At 39.2% G+C, this 22637-nt stretch overlaps 1 protein-coding gene across 4 annotated transcripts in view; it reads right to left on the minus strand.

The window, feature by feature from the left end:
• Positions 1–22637, minus strand: part of Nrcam (neuronal cell adhesion molecule) — a 277444-nt gene that overhangs the window by 235541 nt on the left and 19266 nt on the right. The window lies entirely within an intron of this gene.

The following is a 22637-nucleotide window of genomic DNA, read 5'->3' on the forward strand; positions in this document are numbered from 1 at the left end:
TGAGCAATGCAGGCAGGTATAATTGCTCCTGGTGTGCTAGTCGTCTGTCCTCGACTAGATGAATTCCTAGAAGGCAAACACTCCCTGTGTTCCCACCAGGCAGCCCTAATTGGATAAATAATGGACAAATTGCCTCACCCACATTTTTATTGATGAATAAATGCATTTTGAGTTCCATGGTTCTTAAACTTTAGCTTGAATCAGAATCACCTTGATGGCTTGTTTCAAGCAGATTGTTAAAATAATCCCCGAAACCCCAAAGTTTCAGGTTCAGTAGTTTTGGAGTAGGGCTTAAGAATGTGCATGTCTAATATGATGTGATGCTGATGGTGGTGACTTGAGAAACCACACTTTGAAAACCACTGGTTTGGCTCACTCTCTTGAGCAAGAGATTCTAACTGGCAAAAGGAATGTAGCATAAAATACTGGGAAAAGCATAGGCTGGAAAGCCAGGAGAACTTGACTTGTCCTCTTACTAGCCACTACCTAGCCTGAGCAAGCCGTAATTTTAGTTGACTCTCTCATCTGTAAAGTTGCAATAGTATTGTCTACCCCACTGATTAAGACTACTGTAAGAATCCAATGTGAATGAATGAGCACAATAAGAAGCAAATACATAACCCACTTGAATCAAAGTGTGGAATATGATATGTCAAGAAATTTGTAATGTTTTGAACAACCAACAATAAAAAATTTAAAAAAAAAAAGAAGAAGCAAATACATATGAGTGCAACTTGTAAAGAAAGTTACTTTATAAATATGCCTGACCCATAAACAGGTGTTCAAAAACAACAAAATTTTTTGTGGTGCTGGGAATTGAACCCAGGGCCTCACACATGCTAGGCCAATGCTCTACAAATTGAGCTACACCCCCAGCCACCAATAAATACTTAGTAAGTCTAATTTTATATTGTTTAGCTCAAGATTTCAACTGTAAGCCAAATTTCTTGAGACAAGAACCAATATTTTTCTTTGCTATGATTACACTGGTTGGAGAGAAACTTTATTAGGATTACTCATTATAAGTACCACCAAATCTATCTGTGAAAAAAATAAAAATATTTATTTATTATTATTACTATGCTCACTTCATTAAAAATAGCTGAACTGTGCTGTTTTCTATTTACATATATGTATTTTGAAAGAGATCAGAACCTTGAAATCCTTTACCGAATAGGAAGAATACCAATACAAAAATCTTGCCAATTTTTTATCTAGAAAGAAAGCATTGGCTGACAATGAAAACAGTGATTGTTTTAAAAATCCTAGAACTCCTACCAAACAGACTTAACCCAATCTCACTCTAGATTTATAATTAACTATTTTACTGCCATATCTCATTTTATTTGAGTGATTAACCATCAATCAAATTTTAAGATTCCCCTGTGGTCTCACAACCTACAAATTAGGGAAATGAAATGTCTCCTTTACCACAGAGTTAAGATCCATGACCTTCTTAAGTATGTATAATAAAAAAGGGTCATGGGTCACTAATGACAAATGGGCTTTGTGATGGATGGCTAAAACCAGGGAAAGGACAAGATAACATACAAAGAGAAACATTTTAAAACTTCAGAGAGATAGAAAGAGTACAAAATCCATAGTATCTTTACTGGCATTAGTTATATCATTATGCTATTCTACACATGAAAAATCATTTATAGTTTTTCTACATGCAGTTAAGAAAAGAGGGTGGCCTTTAAATATGTTTTTGGATAATACAGCTGGAAGGGTAAGAAGTAACTGATTAAATACTCTTCATCAGTTGTGCCTAAAAATACATACCATAAGTGAAAGTATACATGTTTGTACTTTTACACCTTTTGTTTCCACATTGTGCACATTTTAATGTTCAAATGAAGAGGAAAACCCTGTGAACCAACCAGCTGCCCAGAGAGCAGGGAACCAGGGCTTTGAGCATGTGACCTTTTGGCTTGTGAAAAGGTTACATGTTCTTGTGCATAAACTCACAAAGGCTGCAAATCAAAATGATGCTGAGATCCTTGGACAAAAGGAAAGAATAAGAGAACGAGAAAAGAGGGGAAGAGAAATTGAAAATCAAACAGAATCAAGCTGCAAGACCATTATGCACCATGACAGCCTCAACAGAGAAGTGCCCCCCTCTGTGGGTAAATCTGTAACACACACCAAAAAAAAAAAGAGTTTTCACAGAAATTTTTCTGGATATCAACTGAAATAATTTTATGTAGTTCAATGAGTATGTTTAAAATCACATGGGATTCCTTTCCTTTTGAAGTTTAAAAATTGTTGTATTTTCTCACCATTCTCACTTCATTTGCACCTATTTCTCAGTTCATGTTTGGATGGCAGAAGAAAAGAGTAGAGACTTTTCTTGATTGTCAGAATCCATAATACTTGGCAAAGACAAGAATAAGAAGAAGGGGCTGGGGATGTAGCTCAGGGGTAAATCTTTTGTCCAATGCACATGAGGCCCTGGGTTCAATCCTCAGCACCACACTTAGGAAGAAAGAAAGAAAGGAAGGAAGGAAGGGAGGGAGGGAGGAAGGGAGGGAAAGAAAGAAAGAAAGAAAGAAAGAAAGAAAGAAAGAAAGAAAGAAAGAAAGAAAGAAAGAAAGAAAGAAAGAAAGAAAGAAAGAAAGAAAGAAAGAAAGGAAGAAAGGAAGGAAAAATTTGAATTTTGACATGCCACATGCCCTTCTCATCTAAAATTTTATTTTCTTTTCTTTCTTTCTCCCCTCCCCCCCCCCCGCCGCCGCCACCAAAAGCATCCAAGGATTGTCAAGCAGTCCAGTTCTCCAGACTGTAGAGAAGAAACACAGTGGCCTCATGCAAGCTTTCCTTATTCAGAGGACTAGTGAAATATGCATTGTGTTTCAAGTCCTCAATTAATAGCATTTAAGTTTTTAAAATTTGAACTGTGAGACAAAACCAGGGCGTCAATGTGAAGGAAGCTCCTCTTTAACCCAGATGATTCTTTCTAAAATACGCACTCCTCAAACGAAAGACCCAGGTTATTTTTACTTTCCTTTATTTCTGACCTTTTATGACTTTTCCAATTAAAGATACTACAATTCCTAAAAACTGTAAGTAATCCAAGATAATTACTTCAGGGGTGCTAAACTCCTCAATGCTGGGCATCAAACAATCAGGAGTAAGGTGTGGGGAGTTGCAATGTAAAGAAGGTAACCGCCTAGGCATTACTAAAAGGTGATGTTAAAGGAAAGACTTGAAAGAGGTGACACAGGAACAGACATGGAGCTCTAGGGAAAGAAGGTTACAGGTACAGAAGAGTCAATGCAAAGTGCTACATCAGGAACAAGGGCTTCTATGGCCAATCTCAGCCAGGGGGCCATGGAGCTGCATGGGGATAGACAAGGCCAGGGAGAGAGCAGGGGCCACATCTAGTAATGTCTTATGGGGTTTTGTTTTTGGTTTTATTTCTTGGTAAGAATCTTGCTTTTCCTCTGAGACGAATAGGTTGCTAATAGACCTCTCTAAGAGTATTGTGATTTGACTTTTTGTATTTAAAGAATCCTCTGTTTCCTACTTGGGGATAAGATGTAGCAGCAAAGATGGAAATGGAGAGAATGGGAAGAGGGTCTTGCAGTAATCCTGACATGAGATGATGATGCTTGATTCTGGGTAGAGCTGCTGCTGGTGGTGAGGTGATTGGATTCTTGACATATTTACCGGTAGAACAAATGGGAATTTCCTAACAGATTCAATGTGGGGTATGGAAAAAAGAAAGGAATCTAGCATGCCTCTGACATAGCATCCGAAAGGATGGGGGTTGCTATTGACTGAGATGAAGCAAATCTGGGCTGGGGAGAAGAGCAGGTCAGACTGGAACATACTAGACCATGAGGCACTGCACTTTTAACTGAGTTAAGGCCTGAATACAAGAGAATACAAATGATGCTCCACCATTCACAATACTCTGTACACACTCACACCTCTCTACCTTTGAACATGCTAATCCCTACACCCAGGGTACCCTTTCATCCCCTTTCAGTACAGAAATTCCCAACATTCTCCAAGAGCTAGGCCACAAACCACATTGTGATGATTTTAACAACTCCCCTGGGCAAAAGTGGCCATAACCACCTCTTTTTTTAACAGCATTCTGTGGCCACTGAAACACCATGCCACCCATATCACACTGTAAGGATGTGCTTGTGGCTTCACTGCTCTCTGCAGTGAGAACCCAGGAGTGAGATCCTGCTCATGGATTACTTAGATGTCTCCTAGTGCCCTAATAAGAATAACTCATCCCAGAGGCTTAGGAGGCTGAGATGGGAGGATCACAAGTTCAAAGCCAACCTCAGCAACAGCGAGGTACTAAGCAACTCAGTGAGACCCTGTCTCCAAATAAAATAAAAAATAGGGCTGGGGATGTGACTCAGTGGTTGAGTGCCCCTGAGTTCAATCCCTGATACCCCCCTCAAAAAAAAAAGAATAACTCATGCCTGACATATACATTTGCTGAATGAATTAAAGAAAAAAGAAACAGTACTCATTAAATATCTGCCACTGTCATTTGCTTTTTCAAGACACTCTGGCTTATTATCTCAGTAATAATCCTGAGAAGAATGACCAGTATTATTTATGTCAGGAGGGAAAATGAAGCTCAGAAAGCTGGACTTGCCCAAGGTCATGTTATTTCATGGCTGACTGAACTCCGGCCAAAGCCTTCTGACTCTTCACCCAGTGCTCTTTCCACCAGATTGTGCTACTTCCACTGCTACAGGGTCTGCTCAGGCTGCCAACATCAGCAGCACCCCCCTTGTTGTACACATACTGTGTTTGGGAAACTCAGACCCTGTGTGGCAATGGCCAAAGACTGCAGCAACTCCTTGACAATTGACTACTGTCTTAATTTTGGGTCTTGACTCATAATTCTTGTCAAAAGAGCAGAAGGGGTTGGGGTTGTGGCTCAGCAGTAGAGCACTTGCCTAGCACTTGAGAAGCACTGGGTTCGATCCTCAGTACCACATAAAAATAAATAAAATAAAGGTATTCTGTCCAACTAAAAAATAAATATTACAGAGGGAGAGAGAGAGAGAGAGAGAGAGAGAGAGAGACACTAGGGGTGTGGCTCAGTGGCAGAGAGCTTGCCTTGCAAGTGTGAGGCATTGGGTTCGATCCTCAGCACCACATAAAGATAAAATAAAGTCATTGCATCCATTTACAACTAAAAAAAAAATTTTTTTAAAAAAGAGCGGAGGACAGGAACCGCATAAATTCACAGAATACAAAACAACAACAAAAAAACCCAGCATAACCAAAAATGGGGCAAGGCAATATTGGTAAAAATTAGTTTAAAAGATTTACTCAGAGCTCAGGGTTACATTAGCCAAACTAAGAGATGGAGGTTAAGGTAATTTGGCTTTTCTGTGAAGATTCTTTGAGTTCCTGGCACTTCTTTGCCTAAACTGAGAGAATATGAACTTAGTAGGTGAATGCAAGTTTTAGCAGAAAGTTAGCAAGGGAATGAAGGAGACAGACAAGAGGAAGCGCTGCTAAGAAAGGTATTCAGAATGTTAGAAGAGAGCCACTTGTGTCAATTGCTGAATTTGGATCAATGTTTTGCACAGGTTATCCTTACAAACTTATTTACTTTTTCAACCACTCATATTTTTCCCATGTCTACTCTGTCCATCTTAGTAAAAGCTTTAAAAATGAATATGGAGGGACTGGGGTTGTGACTTAGTGATAGAGCAGTTGCCTACCTTGTGTGAGGCACTGGGTTAGATTCTCAGCACCGCATATAAACAAATGAATAAGGTAAAGGTCCATCAACATCTAAAAGATACTTTTTAAAAAATTAAATAAATATGGAATATGGTAAATGGCATTACTGAAAATGAAATTAATAGCAATTTCTATTTCCACTGAATCTTTAGAGACAGCATTAGAATCCTTTAAGTTATGCCATATAATACAGTCTTCTCCTTCCTTAAACAGTTGATATAATGAGACTATCAATTTCTACCAAATAGCAAATCCTAGATAAGACACGTATTTGCTCCAGCTAGAACAAAGGAGAATTCTCAAAGTTTTAAAGAACACTATTGACCAAACCTGTTGAAAATCTGTTGACATATATCAAGTATTTACTGTGGACATTGAAAGGGAAGCAAAAGTGTTCTCTCCCATTGCAATAGCAACATGGAAAAAAAAAGGAGAAGAAAAAGGAAAACTGAAGTCTGTCCATTTTGTGATTAGGCCCAAAGATAAAATAATTTTAACCAAACATTTCCTGAGGTACTTGCAGGCAGGACCATTCCTAAAGTGGAGTGAGGTTACAAAATGGGAGTCTTGCTTTCCTTCCTAGCCCTTCTCAGTCTGAACCTCGAGGGGTCTTATGCTTCTGTGAGCAGAATCCAGCTGAAAGTTTAAGCTTTCCAACTTGGGACTCCTCATTCCCCCACCCCATAATGTGTCACTGCTCCTTGCCCGCAGCTACCTCCTAGCTGCCCTCCAGCCTATGGGTAAGACAGCTGAAGCAGTCAGTCCTAAGAGACCCACACAAGTCCTGAATGTTGGTTCTGGCTTTCTAGACAGGGAATACCAGAGTTTCTAGTCCCTGGAGAGAAGTCTAGAATCTAAGTATGGTCTGGGGACCAACAGCTTTGTCATCTCTTAGAAGTTTATCAGAAATCCAGAATCTCATGTCCCAATCATAGATTTACTGAATCTGAATCTTCAGTATTTTAATAAGATCACCAGGAGATTCAGGTACACATTTAAGTTTATGAAGCAAACTACACATCTCCTTGACTCTTCATCCCTTGCAGAATCCACGAACCCAAGGAAAAGCACAATAGAGTCCTCTAACCACAGACCCAGAACAGGAATGCTGGCTGCCAAGCCCAAGATCTGTAAGAATCATGAAGAATTTTCCTCAGGTATATACAATCATGTGCTGTATAATGACATTTCAATCAATAGATGGCATATATGATGATGGCTCCCCCAAGATGATAAAGGAGCTGAAAACTCCTCTTCTCTTGGGGTGTGGTGGCCATCATAATGTCAGTGCACAATGCGACATCACATGTTCATGATAATGCTGGTGCAAGCACACCTATTGCACTGCCAGTCAGATAAAAGCATAATGCATGTTATCATGTATAGCACATATATTTGGTAATAAATGATTAAATTACTGGTTTAAAAATTTACTATACTACATTTTTCATCATTATTTTACAATGTATTCCCAGTCATTTTTAAAAAAAAAAATAAAGGTTACTATAAAACAGCATGACCTGTTATGCGGGTGGCAGCAGCCTCATACCTCATGCTTACTGCATTTCTTGATTGCATCAAAACCTATACCACCTAGGTTCACTCTGCAATGTTTGCACAATGATAAAATCATCCAATGAAGCACTTCTCAGAATGAGTGCCTATCATGAAGTAATGCATGACTGTACTAGAAATCTCCAAATGTGGTTTCTTAAGGTTGAGAAATAGAATAGACTACTCAGGAAGTGGTATACTTGGTAAGTTCAGAGTTATTTATTATTCGGGGGAGGGTAGATGTGTGGTTTTATATTCACTTGATCCTTGACCCACTGTTCTAATCTAGATTCAAACCCTGGGAGATTTCATCACACTGGCATCTGAGAGACCTTAGCCAGTCACATTTATTGACTGTCTAATTAGTATGTCAGAGATACAATAAATCTTGTCTAAATTACACTGTCCACGCAACTAAAGAGTTTATTTAGTTGTAATTTCTGAAATATTTTGTGTTTTCCAAATTTTGTTGAAAACCAGTCTACTTTATGCCTTTTTTTTTTGTTCGAGAGGAAAAAACTTATAGAAATGGAAATTGTCATTCTGCATCCTTACTATCAGTATTTGATAAACACCATGAAAGTCCAGGCAGTTAAGCTAACCCTAAAGCAAATGACTTGAGCCTGTTGGCTCTACCACATAACTGCTCTGTGACCTTGGGCAAGTCATTTATTCTCTCTAGGCCTTACTTCTCACCACTAAAGTGAGATGGTACATTGGACATCTTCCCTGTTTCTGTACTTTAGTAGTTATACTAGACTTGGTCAGTTAATAAATCCCTTTTTCTCAGTGGGGACAGATATTAGGAATGTAACAGAACTGGACTCTGAATTACACTGTTATTTTTCATCCCCAGGGCTTACGTGGGGGTCAACACTGGCGAGAACTGTGTTGACGGCCTACATCCAGATATCCATTCTGGTCTCAGGAAGACGTCTAAGAAGAGGATGCAAGAGGATGCAAGTACAGGGCAATGGCCACCTCCTAGGGTAGTTGTGTCAAAGTATCCACTGTGAGCAGAACACTGGGCAAGGCAGTGAGGAGGCAGAGACATAGTGGACATAGTGGACAGTCCTGTCACCAGTGTCCCTCATTCTAGGTGACACTAAAAATCTGCTGGCAGGGGCTGGGGATGTGGCTAAAGCAGTCGCTCGCCTGGCATGCGCGCGGCCCTGGGTTCGATCCTCAGCACCACGTACAAATAAAGATGTTGTGTCCACCGAAAATTAAAAATAAAAATAAATAAATAAATATTTTAAAACTCTCTCTCTCTCTCTTTCTCTCGTCCTCTCTAAAAAAAAAAAAAAAAAAAAAAAAAAAAATCTGCTGGCAGAGATTAATGACTGGTTTTTCTTTCTTATCTAGTTTGCAGTTTTCTTCATAATCTAATGTCTATCTCATCAGCACTCCTGTACGTGTCTATATTTATTAATTTGATATCATTTAGTATTGACTTTAAGTCTCTCCCATCTTTTTTTTCTTTTGGTGACTCAGTCTCAATTCCTTTAACTTTTCTTCTAACAGTCTAATTTTCAAGTTGTTAAAAAAAATAGGTGCTAGTCTCTACCTCATTCTTCATGGAAAAAACAGTATCACACAAACCAGTGTTAATCATTTGTCAACCCTATGCAAAAGGAAGTGGTATTTTCTTGGACTTTTACGTACCTTAGGTCCTCCCCTGAGTGTTTTCAATAGTCTCAATTAATCCTCACAACCACATTATAAAGTAGGTATTATAATCCCTATTTTACCACTGGAGAAACTGAGGCTTCTGGAAGTTAAAAAAGGAGTCTGAGATTATACAAGTAGTAGCAATGGGATTGAACCTGGGTCTAGCTATTTAAAAGTCCTTAATCTCTATATCTGCCAGACCTGTAAAAGTGCATTTCAGAAGTGAAAATATCCTTTGTATAACAGGACCATGTATACATCTCATGTTTATTTATGGGCCTATTCATTCTGATGAATGAGTCTTCATGAACACAGTGTGCACATAACACAGAATTAAGAGGAAGACTTCCAATACAATGGAGTTAAGATATTGCTCTCTCTAAAAATTCACTATACAAATGGACAAAACTGTTAACAAACAATCATTCCAGTGCTCTGAAAATTAACCAAAGGCATTTAACAATCTGAGACACATTTATTTATGACAAGTATTGAATTCAAGATTAGAAAAATGAGTCTGTGGCAGTGTTCTTGCCTGGATCTGCCTCCACCCTACAACTCCCACCCCTGCCTCTCACTTGGCTCTGTCAGGATGGTATTTCTCTCACCCAGGGCAGGACAGACTTCAAAAAACAGTAGCTTCACTGCACTTGCCAAAGGGGGTTCACTCAATTAAAGCATTCACAATTAACATGGAAATTCTCACTGGAAAGCAATCAGGAATGCCAGCAGTGTGGATAACCCGAGATTGCAGTCATTTGGGGGACAAACAGAAAAACTAGTGGACTAAACAAATATTTAACAACATTCTGGTAGGTGAACCAGATACAAGTTAGAAAAAGTTCTTCATGTATGTTGGGTTGACAAGAACTATGCAAATGCCCAGGGACCCAAGCCATACACACACACGTGGCCAATGGAGCTTGTGCACACAGAAGAAACACAAGAAAGTTCAACTGAATGTAAGCCAGGCTAAAAATTTTTTTGAATAATTAAAAAAAAAAAAAAGAAACTAAATGGAGACATTGGAAGTTGCACTTTGCAAAGGAAACATTCCACAGATTTGGTAAAGCAAGGTACTAAACAAAAAATAATAACAACTACAAATTCCTTGTGGAAGGAAAGAGATGAAATATACATATTTGCTGCTCTTATCTAAAATATCTGTACTGAACCAAAAACATATAAAACAAGCAAAGAAAAAGGAGGTGTGTCTCAAACACAGGGGGTAAAAGCTGTTGATTGAAAATGTCCCTGTGTGGTCTTAATATTGGACTCTGTGGACGAAGACTTCTAAGCAGCTACTACAAATATGTTCAGAAACTAAAGAAAACCATGCATAAAAATTTAAAGGAAAACATGAAAATTATACAATTAATAGATAATCTCAATAAAATGCTAAAGATTATTTTAAAAGAATCAAATGGGAAACTTTGATAGAATTTCAAGATGCAGCACCACCTATTATAGAAGTACTCTTACATTTCCATTAAATAGTTCAATATCTGAAATGAAAATTTCTCTAAAGGCACACATACCAAATTTGAGAAAGTAGCAGAATAAATTAGTGAACTGGAAAAACAGATCAATAAAAAACATTCAAGCTAAAGGGGTGATAAAGAAAAACAGGCAGAGTCTTAAAGAGTCTTAAAGAACTCCAACCTTTACAACATAACAAACATAGTCTCAAAAAGAAAAAGAGAGATAGAAAAAAAAAATTTATTGAATAAATGATAGCTGAAAATTCCCCAAGCTTGATGAAACATATTAGTGTGCAGATTCAAGAAGTTCAATGAACCCTAATGGGATAAACACAGAATTAGTTATCCAGGCACATCAAAATCAAACTGTTGAAAACTGAAGGCAAAGAAAACCTTGAAAGCAGCAAGTGGAAAATGACTCATCATCCACAGTGACACAATAATCTAAATAAGGACTTCTCAACAGGAAAAAAAAAAAAAGAGAGAGAGAGAGAGAGAGAGAGAGACTTGAAGACAGTGGAATCAAATAATCAAAGTGCCGAAATAAAAAATTCTGTCATTCAAGAATATATCCCACAGCCAAACATGGTGGCACGAGCTTGTAATCCAAGCAACTCAGGAGGCTGAGGCAGGAGGATTGCAGGTTTGAAGCTGGCCTCAGCAACTTAGCAAGATCCTGTCTCAAAATAAAAAATGAAAAGGCCTGGGGATGTGGCTCAGTGGTTAAATGCATCTGAGTTCAATACCTGGCACCAAAAAAGGAGAGCCACAAGCAGACTTTGCTTAAAATAACAATAACAACAACAACAACAACAAAACACCCAGAATATATCCCACAAAGCTTCAAAAACAAAGGGAAAAAAACGAGATTTCCAGGTAAACAAAGATTTTGTGAAGCAAATCTTAGAAAGCTAAACAGAGTACTTATAAAATATGTAAACAATCTAAATGTCAAGCAAAGCATAAATTAGGGGGAGGAAAAGGAGATACAGTAAAGCAAAGTTTTTATATTTTATAGAATTAAGTTAGCATTACTCTGAAGTAGGCTATGATAAGATAAGCTATTTTAATGATTAGAGCCACCATTAAGAAAACTCCAATAAAAAGAGTAAAAACTTCAATGGAAAAATTTAAATGGCACTCTAGAAATTATTTAGCACAAAATAAATCAGTAGAGGAAAGAAAAAATGAAACAATAGAAAATAAATAACAAAGTTTTGGACATACACCCAACTAAATCAATAATTACACTAATTATGCATGTATCAAGCATCATACAGGTAGATTTTTCAGACTAAAAAAAATAAAAAGCAAACAAAACTATGGACAATGGAAAAGAAAGACATCTTCAAAGTAAGAAGATGGAAATATATATACACTTTGTAAACAGTGCATAAGAAAACTACCTATATTTTAAAAACTGAATATGAGACAAGAAATAGAGACAAACTGAGACACTCAATGATAAAATAGTCAATGCACCAAAAGATATAATAATTGCACATGTTATAAGAAGCAAAAGTTGACAGAATTAAAAAGAACAATAGACAATTCAAAAAAAAGTTGGACATTCCAATACTCACTCTCAATAACTAATGGAAAAATTACATAGAAAATATTAGAAAGGATACTAAATAATTAAACAAAATTAACAAACAAGTTGGATCTGACATTTATAGAATACATCACCTAAAGACAGCAATTACACATTTCTTTTTTTAAAAAAAGGAAACCACATGAGTATATTCTTTAACCATAACAGAATTAAGTTAGAGATACACAATAGGGAGAAATTGAGTAAAACCCCAATTATTTAGAAAATAGATAACACATTTCTAAATAACTTAAAAATTAAAAAGAAATCACAAGAGAAATGTAAAATTATCTTGGACTAAATAAAATGAAACAAAAATGTATGATGTATAACTAAAGTACTGTTTAAAGAGAAATAAATGCCTACATTAGAAAAAAATAAAGTTCTGAATTAATTACCTAGGCTTTCACTTTAAGAAACCAGAATAAGAAGAGTACACCAAACTCAAAGCAAGCAGAAGAAAGGGGGAAAATGAAGTAAAACCTCAGTTTTCTTTAACATCCCCAAATCAATCAATGTAGCATACTACATTAATAGAATAAATGACAAAACCACATTATCATTTTAGTAGTTGCAGAAAATGCATTTAATAAAATCCAATACCACTCACAATTAAAAATTCTTAACAAGCTAAGAACAGAAGAAAATTCCTCAGATAAAAAGGTTTCTATTAAAACTCTATGGTTTGGGGCTGGGGTTGTGGCTCAGTGGTAGTGCACTTGCCTAGCATGTGTGAGGCACTGGGTTCGATTCTCAGCACCACATACAAATACATAAAATAAAGGCTCTGGGCTGCTTTCCCTTCTTGAGTGGGCACGGAGCCCCAGCATGCTGGTTCAATAAATCCCCCCTTCTGCCAATTGCATGAGTGGTCACTTGGTGGTCTCTTTCTCCGACATTTCGCGGGATCCTTACATTTGGTGCGTTGGCCGGGAAAAGCGCATCGCCGGACAAGGAGACCTCCAATGGACTCCTTTAGGGGGTATACAAGTCTGTAAGGTAGAAGCTTCAAAAGGACATTATATCAAGCTGGTGTTCTAAAGTTGTATGGTAATTTTAGGCTTAAAAGAAAAACATGTTGGAGATTTATTCATATCATTTGTGTTCTACAACTGGACTTGTTATCAATAAGATATGTATGGTTCCATGTTACTTTCTACTCTGAGATACAATTTATGTATTTTTAAGTTAATGAGAGCCTAATCTGTGTGAAGGTTTTATTGCAAAACACAAAAGTACATTATTACTTTTCTACAAGAGGTTAAAAGCTTTCAGCCTTTAATTCATGTTTTAAATGTGATATTATGTTGTGTTAGCTAATGTTCATGTAAACTTGAACAACAATTTATGTAAACTTTGTAAAATGATCAGCTTCAGAACTATAGTACTTGAGATTTACAAAGAGTCCTTCCTTACTTGAGATAAGGCTCTGTCCCATCTCACTACATGTGAAAGTGGCTATGAAAGAAGTAAGCCAGATTTCAGTACAGTTAAAATTGTGTCCAAAAGTAGGTTTTTGCCAAGATTACTAGGATCTCAAATAGGGAATTATGATGTATAACCCTGCCAGAATTCAAGGTAGCTATTATGTAAGCTAAATATGTTTTTACCCTAGTTAGTTTTGTTTTGTTGTTTGCTTATAGATGGTTTAAGGTTTTAAAGAGGTACTGCTTTAAGAACTCACAACCTGGGTCAACTTAAGATAAGGAGTTATCACCTACAGGATAGAGAGATAGACATTAAAGCCCAGTGCCTTAATAGAAGGCTGTTAACTTATTTGCTGGATGTTTAAGATTAAGTTTTAAAATTAAAAATTTGGCTCTTGCCCTCTGAGTCAGTCTGAATCAGGGAATAGGGGACTTCTCCAAAGGGCTCTGCAACTCTAGGCCACATAACCTTCTGAGCAGGGAGATTAATGAGACCAGTGGAGGGCAGAAAGCCGATCGGTGCATTTGCTGTAAAGAGGAGGGTCATCAGAAAGGGGAGACATCCCTGATGCTTCCGAGGGAAGCCACATGGTCAAGCAAGGCCTGGACCCATCCTAAGGTAAATGACACTAGCAGAACTGAGAAGCTGCAATGAAGTTCCCCGAGGACTCCCAGGGAAACTCAGCTGACTGTTGACAATAGATAAGAACAAAAGTCAGTTTGACTTGCTTCATCTTAAACACTTAGCAAAGATAGTTAAAGCCAAAGCACAGCTGGTCCTAGACATTTTAAATGATAATAATAGTTAAATGTAACTTCCAAAAATAAGTAAACTAGAGGCTACAAAAGAGATTCTCAGACAGGAATGCCTGATAACTATTAAAAGGAACTGCCAGAGTAGTTTTTAGTTTAAGGCCCACAGATATTCCTAACCTACACAGGTAGGCTTGGTGTTTGCTAGTATGGTTATCCAGCCCTAAGTAGCAAAATTAAAGGTTTCTCTATTAGACATAGGTCATACTAGTAAAAAGGACATCTGTAAACCTAAATGTTAGTTGTTGTGTTTACATCCCTGACATTTCTGGCAAGGTGACAAATATCCTTAAAGATTTACATGCTTAGATAGAAGCCATGTCCTCAGCAACTTTGTCGTGGAGACAATATCTTAGCTTCTGGTTCTTGGTACTTCCTGGTGGAAAACATTGTTAGTCTCTGTCTTGGCCATTATACTCATTGGCATATTCCTGTGCTGTGACATTTATTGCTGCATCAATATGGTTCCAGTAAATTAATGAATTCTTGTTTCTCTTATAGACCACCTATCCCTCGAATGGCCCTCCAGCCTAATACTTCTCAATTGGACTTTTATCATGGACCACTCAATAGACCCGATTATTAAAGGGGGACTCCAAACTGCTTGCCCCACACCGTCCCTTTTCAGCCTGAAGAAGCCAGAAAGATTCTCTTCGCCCCCCCTTCCTTACAGCAGTGAGGAGTTCCCAAATTAGAGGGGGGAATAAAGCCAGATCTTAAGTTAGGTAGTCAGTGTAGTTAGATAAATCGGGGTCTAATACCAAGTGAAATCTAAAATGGAGGCCATGCTGAAAATGATTCCAGGGAACGCAAAACAACTCATGAAATGTGAAACCCTTCAATAATTGTGATGCATTACTTTTAAGATTAAAAGTAGTCAGAAAAAGGAGTGGGGAATGTAAGGGTAAAAGAAATTGAAGTTAAAGGGTAAAAGACCGGGTGTTGTAAAGTTTCTAAGCTGCAAGGTCTGAGTTAAAATGTAAAGGATTAGGTATTGTTAGGTATCTATGCTACCTGCAAAACCTGAAATTTCTGTAGCTGTTGAGACAATGCTTGGAACTGCCCAGTAAATATTTCCCCTATTGGTTGTTTAATAAGGGCTCTGTGTGGTCGCACGTAGGCATTGCAGGGCCTGGACCAATCAGTTTAAATGTAACCCCCTCCTTAGGAATGACCTATCACTCCAGCCTGACCTGTTCCCGCCAATGAATGAACCAATCATGTTTAGGAGTTGTTATTCAATTTTCCCGTGCCTAATGATGATTTGTTCTGATGTATACAAAGCCCTCCGCCCTCCCCAAAAAGTGTACTTAAGCAGTGCTCAGCCCCTGCTCGGGGCTCTGGGCTGCTTTCCCTTCTTGAGTGGGCACGGAGCCCCCGCATGCTGGTTCAATAAATCCCCCCTTCTGCCAATTACATGAGTGGTCACTTGGTGGTCTCTTTCTCCGACATTTCGCGGGATCCTTACAATTGGAGCCTTCTTCTTCCTCCCCCATCCCACCACCATGGCCATCTTGAGTCACTACTTCTGTATTCGATAGGCTGCTTTGCATTTAATAGATGGTCAATATCGTACATGTTCCTCCTATCTACCTGACTGGTGGGGAGGGGTAGAATTCCTTATTGTGGACAAAGCTGTCCCTCCTCGATGTAAATATTTGGAAAGCTCTTGGCCTCAGGATAGGACACACCCACTGATACGAATCTCCCCTACCAGGACTAACCAGGTGGAGACAGACTGAGCTCCAGAGACAGCAAGGTACACTGCTAAGAGCCACAGCCAAGTAATATGATGCATGGCATTTTTGGTTAAAAGGTGATGCCAGCAAGCCATTGAGATGATATGATTATGTTAAGATTTGCATTCAAATGGATATTAGACCCCTGCTGTCCACCTCGGCCTGCTACAGGGCTCCTGGAGAGTTCCCATTGGTTGGGGAAGTGCGGTAGGAGGGAATTCCGGAGGAGGAATTCTCTCTTGGGATCTGGGAGAACGCCGCGTGCGGCAATTGGCAATTTTCCCGGGAGCTTACAGGGCATTGGCGGCAGTTTCAAAAAATAAAGTTTGTTCCTGCTTGAAAAAAAAAAAAAAATACATAAAATAAAGATCCATCAACAACTTAAAAAAAAAAAAAAAATTTATATATATATATATATATATATATATATATATATATATATATATATATATTTAAATAAAAAAAACTCTATGGTTTATATATTTAATGTGAAAAAGTTAATACTTTCTTCCTAAGACCAGGAAAAAAGTAAGGCTATCCATTCTCGCTACTTTTATTGAATTATATGGGACTTTCTAGCTAGTATACTAAGGAATGTAAAAATTAATGACATCAAACTCAGAAAGAAAGAACCAAAACTTTGTCTTTATGCATAGATGACATGATGTAGGAAATCCATTTAAAACTACAAAAGTAAATGGGTTTAGCAACAGATAGGATATAAGATCAATATATACCAGTTCATTTATTTCTGTACATTGCTAACATACAGTTAAAAATGATGTGAAGGAAATAATTCCATTCCCAATATCATCACAAAAAATAAAATATTTTGGAAAAAAAAATAACAAAAGAAGTGCAAAATATAGGCAATGAAAATTTGAAACACTGCAGAGAGAAACTGAAGAAAAATTAAAACAGAAACATTCAATGTTTATGGATTAGAGAATTTAATATTGATAACATATAATTTCCCCAAAATTGATCTACTGATTTAAAGAAATATGTATCAAAATTTTAGCAAATTCTTCACAAAATTAACAAGATCACCCTAAAATAGATACCAAAATCTGTTAGCAGAAAATATAGGAGTAAATTTTTATGACTGTGGGTAAAGAAATAGATTCTTAGATAAAACACCAAAAGCACAAGCAACAATAGAAAAAATAATTACACTGGACTTCATCAAAATTAAAAACTTTTATACTCCAATAAATACCATCAAGAAAGTGAAAAGAAAAAAATGTAGAGTAAAAAATAAAATAAATAAAAAGAAAGTTAAAAGTCCACAAAATGGGACAAAAGGTTCACAACTTATGCATCTGATAAAGGACTGTATCTAGAATATATTTTTAAAAAATCAAACTCAATAAGAAAATAAATGAGTCAATTGAAAAAAAAATAGCAAAACATTTAAATAGACATTTCACCAAAGAAGAGTTATGAATGGTTTGTAAACATTTGAGAATATATTCCACATCATTAGCCAATAGGGAAATGCAAGTAAAACTACAAAAAAATATACACTCCCACCAAAATGACCTTAATAAAAATAGACCAGGGCTTGGCAAGGATGTCAAGAAGCTGGAACCCTCATTCATACCTAGTGGGAAAGTAAAATGATGCAGCCCTTCTAGAAAACAGTGTGACAATGTCTTAAACATAAAATAAACGTATATATTTAGTTGTAGTTGGACCTTTTTTAAAATTTTATTTATTTGTTTATGTGGTGCTTAGGGTCAAACCCAGCACCTCGCATGTGATAGGCGAGTGCTCTACCACTGAGCCACAACCCCAGCCCTGTCTTAAACAGTTTAAACATAAGTATGCCATATAGCCCACAATCCCACAACTAAGTAACTACCCAAGAGAAATGGGTAGTGTACACACAGAGACTTGCATGCTCCTGTTCAGAGCAGCATTATTCCCAGTCAGAGAAGTCCCAAACTGGAAACAATGCAAATGTCAATCCACTGATGAATATATAAACACAATACAGGAAAAAGTAGAGGGAACTGTGACCACGCACAGAGCAGGCCCAGCGGCCTGCTGAGGGGCAGAGCCGCCCCCCACCCCCCGCGCCTGCCAGGTAGGTGGAACGGTGACCACCAACAGAAAAGGCCCAGTGGCCCAAGGCGGGACAGAGCTTCCAATCACTCCTGCAAGGTAGGCGGGCCTGCGACCCACCGGCAGAAGAGGAGCAGCTGCCTGCTGAGAGGCTGAGCCGCCCCCTCCCCCTGCGCTGGCAAAGTAGAGGGAACTGTGACCACGCACAGAGCAGGCCCAGCGGCCTGCTGAGGGGCAGAGCCGCCCCCCACCCCCCGCGCCTGCCAGGTAGGTGGAACGGTGACCACCAACGGAAAAGGCCCAGTGGCCCAAGGCGGGACAGAGCTTCCAATCACTCCTGCAAGGTAGGCGGGCCTGTGACCCACCGGCAGAAGAGGAGCAGCAGCCTGCTGAGAGGCTGAGCCTCCCCCTCCCCCTGCGCCGGCAAAGTAGAGGGAACTGTGACCACGCACAGAGCAGGCCCAGCGGCCTGCTGAGGGGCAGAGCCGCCCCACACCCCCCGCGCCTGCCAGGTAGGGGAACTGTGACCACCGACAGAAAAGGCCCAGTGGCCCGCGGCAGGACAGAGCTTCCAATCACTCCTGCAAGGTAGGCGGGCCTGCGACCCAACGGCAGAAGAGGAGCAGCGGCCTGCTGAGAGGCTGAGCCGCCCCCTCCCCCTGCACCAGCAAGGTAGAGGGAACTGTGACCATGCACAGAGCAGGCCCAGCGGCCTGCTGAGGGGCAGAGCCGCCCCCCATCCCCCGCGCCAGCCAGGTAAGTGGAAAGGTGACCACCGACAGAAAAGGCCCAGTGGCACGCGGCGGGACAGAGCTTCCAATCACTCCTGCAAGGTAGGCGGGCCTGTGACCCACCGGCAGAAGAGGAGCAGTGGCCTGCTGAGAGGCAGAGCCACCCCCTCCCCCTGCGCCGGCAAGGTAGAGGGAACTGTGACCACCCACAGAACAGGCCCAGCGGCCTGCTGAGGGGCAGAGCCGCCCCCCACCCCCCGCGCCTGCCAGGTAGACAGAACTGTGACCACTGATAGAAAAGGCCCAGTGGCCCGCGGAGGGGCAGAGCTTCCAATCACTCCTGCAAGGTAGGCGGGCCTGCGACCCAACGGCAGAAGAGGAGCAGCGGCCTGCTGAGAGGCAGAGCCGCCCCCTCCCCCCCGCTCCTGCAAGGTAGTCGGAACTGTGACCACCATCAGAACAGGCCAGACCTGCAACCGAGAGACAGAACAGGCCCAGTGGCCTGAGGAAGGGTAGAGCCGCCCCCGCCCCCGCGCCTGCAAGGTAGGCAGAACTGCGACCACCGACAGAACAAGCCTAGCGGCCCGCAGAGGGACAGAGCCGCCGCCCGCGCCTGCAAGGTCGGCGGACCTGCTACCGACCGGCAGAGCAGGCCCAGTGGCCTCCCGGCGTGGTAGGCACATTGCCCCAATTGGAGGAGGGGCAGAGCCGCCGCCCGCGCCTGCGAGGGAGACTTTGCAACTATACAAGACCAATATAAATATATAGGGGGAAAATTCAATAGCACAACAGTTTCACCAAATAGAAAGGAACGCGAACAGTATGAAGAGACAAGGAAAGAAAGGACCACAAGCAATGCAGGTCAACTCAACGTTAGAAGAGGTAATAGCTGCAGCAGATGGAATGTCAGATAAAGAATTCAGGATATACATGCTTCAGATGATCTGGAGTCTCAAGGAAGACATCAGACAGCAAAATCAGACAATGAAAGATCACTTCAACAATGAATTACATAAACAAATCCAAGAAGCAAAAGATCAACTATACAGGGAAATAGAGGTTATAAAAAACAAACAAACAGAAATCCTAGAAATGCAGGAAGCAATAAGCCAACTTAAAAACTCAATTGAGAATACTACCAGCAGAGTAGAACACTTAGAAGACAGAACATCAGACAATGAAGATAAAGTATTTCAACTTGAAAAGAACATAGACAGCTCAGCAAGACTGTTAAGAAACCATGAGCAGAACATCCAAGAAATATGGGATAACATCAAGAGACCAAATTTAAGAGTCATTGGGATACAGGAGGGGACAGAGTTTCAAACCAAAGGAATGAGCAACCTATTCAATGAAATAATACGAGAAAACTTCCCAGACTTGAAGAATGAGACAGAACCCCAAATCCTAGAAGCCTACAGGACGCCGGATGTGCAAAATCATAAGAGACCCACACCTAGACACATTATAATGAAGATGCCCAACATACAGAATAAGGAGAGAATTTTAAAAGCTACAAGAGAAAGGAAGCAGATCACATTTAGGGGTAAGCCAATCAGGATAACAGCTGATCTTTCAACACAGACTCTGAAAGCTAGAAGATCCTGGAATAACATATTTCAAACACTGAAAGAAAATGGGTTCCAACCAAGAATTGTGTTTCCAGCGAAATTAAGCTTCAGGATGGAAGATGAAATTAAAACCTTCCACGATAAACAAAAGTTAAAAGAATTTGCAGCTAGAAAACCATCTCTTCAAAACATCCTTGGCAAAACATTACAGGAAGAGGAAATGGAAAATAACAATGAAAACCAAGAGTGGGAGGTAGGTCACTAAAGGGGGGAAAATAATCAAAGAGGAAAACAAACCATGTTTAGTAACATAAATAAAAAAATATGGCTGGAACAACAACCCATATCTCAATAATAACCCTAAATGTTAATGGCTTAAACTCACCAATCAAGAGACACAGGCTAGTAGAATGGATCACAAAACAAGACCCAACAATATGCTGCCTACAGGAGACGCATTTGATAGGAAAAGACATACATAGGCTGAAGGTGAAAGGTTGGGAAAAATCATATCACTCATATGGACTTCGGAAACAAGCAGGAGTATCCATACTCATATCAAATAAAATAGATTTCAAGCCAAAGTTAATCAAAAGGGATAAAGAGGGACACTACATACTGCTCAAGGGAACCATACACCAACAAGACATAACAATCATCAATATATATGCCCCAAACAATGGTGCAGCTATGTTCATCAAACAAACTCTTCTCAAGTTCAAGAGTCTAATAGACCACCATACAATAATCATGGGAGACTTCAACACACCTCTATCACCACTGGACAGATCTTCCAAACAAAAGTTGAATAAGGAATCTATAGAACTCAATAACACAATTAATAACCTAGACTTAATTGACATATAGAATATACCACCCAACATCAAGCAGTTACACTTTTTTCTCAGCAGCACATGGATCCTTCTCAAAAATAGATCATATATTATGTCACAGGGAAACTCTTAGACAATATAAAGGAGTAGAGATAATACCATGCATCCTATCTGATCATAATGGAATGGAACTGAAAATCAACAATAAAAGAAGGAAGGAAAAAGAATACATCACTTGGAGAATGAATAATAGGTTACTGAATGATCAATGGGTTATAGAAGACATCAAGGAGGAAATTAAAAAACTCTTAGAGATTAATGAAAACACAGACACAACATATCGGAATCTATGGGACACATTGAAAGCAGTTCTAAGAGGAAAATTCATTGCTTGGAGTTCATTCCTTAAAAAAAGAAAAAACCAACAAATAAATGATCTCATACTTCATCTCAAAATCCTAGAAAAAGAAGAGCAAAACAACAGCAAAAGAAGTAGAAGGCAAGAAATAATTAAAATCAGAGCTGAAATTAATGAAATCGAAACAAAAGAAACAATTGAAAAAATTGACAAAACTAAAAGTTGGTTCTTTGAAAAAATAAACAAAATCGACAGACCCTTAGCCATGCTAGCAAAGAGAAGAAGAGAGAGAACTCAAATCACTAACATACGGGATGAAAGAGGCAATATCACAACAGACACTTCAGAAATACAGAAGATAATCAAAAATTATTTTGAATCCTTATACTCCAATAAATTAGAAGATAGTGAAGGCATAGATAAATTTCTGAAGTCATATGATCTGCCCAGATTGAGTCAGGAGGATATAGACAATCTAAACAGACCAATATCAATTGAGGAAATAGAAGAAACCATCAAAAGACTACCAACTAAGAAAAGCCCAGGACCGGATGGGTATACAGCAGAGTTTTACAAAACCTTTAAAGAGGAACTAATACCAATACTTTTCAAGCTACTTCGGGAAATAGAAAAAGAGGGAGAACTTCCAAATTCATTCTACGAGGCCAACATCACCCTGATACCTAAACCAGACAAAGACACTTCAAAGAAAGAAAACTACAGACCAATATCTCTAATGAACCTAGATGCAAAAATCCTCAATAAAATTCTGGCCACTCGGATACAAAAACATATCAAAAAAATTGTGCACCATGATCAAGTAGGATTCATCCCTGGGATGCAAGGCTGGTTCAATATACGGAAATCAATAAATGTTATTCACCACATCAATAGACTTAAAAATAAGAACCATATGATCATCCCGATAGATGCAGAAAAAGCATTCGACAAAGTACAGCATCCCTTTATGTTCAAAACTCTAGAAAAACTAGGGATAACAGGAACATACCTCAATATTGTAAAAGCAATCTATGCTAAGCCTCAGGCTAGCATCATTCTGAATGG

This window comes from Marmota flaviventris, chromosome 1, assembly GCF_047511675.1.
Source record: "Marmota flaviventris isolate mMarFla1 chromosome 1, mMarFla1.hap1, whole genome shotgun sequence".
Classification (NCBI taxonomy): Eukaryota; Metazoa; Chordata; class Mammalia; order Rodentia; family Sciuridae; genus Marmota; species Marmota flaviventris.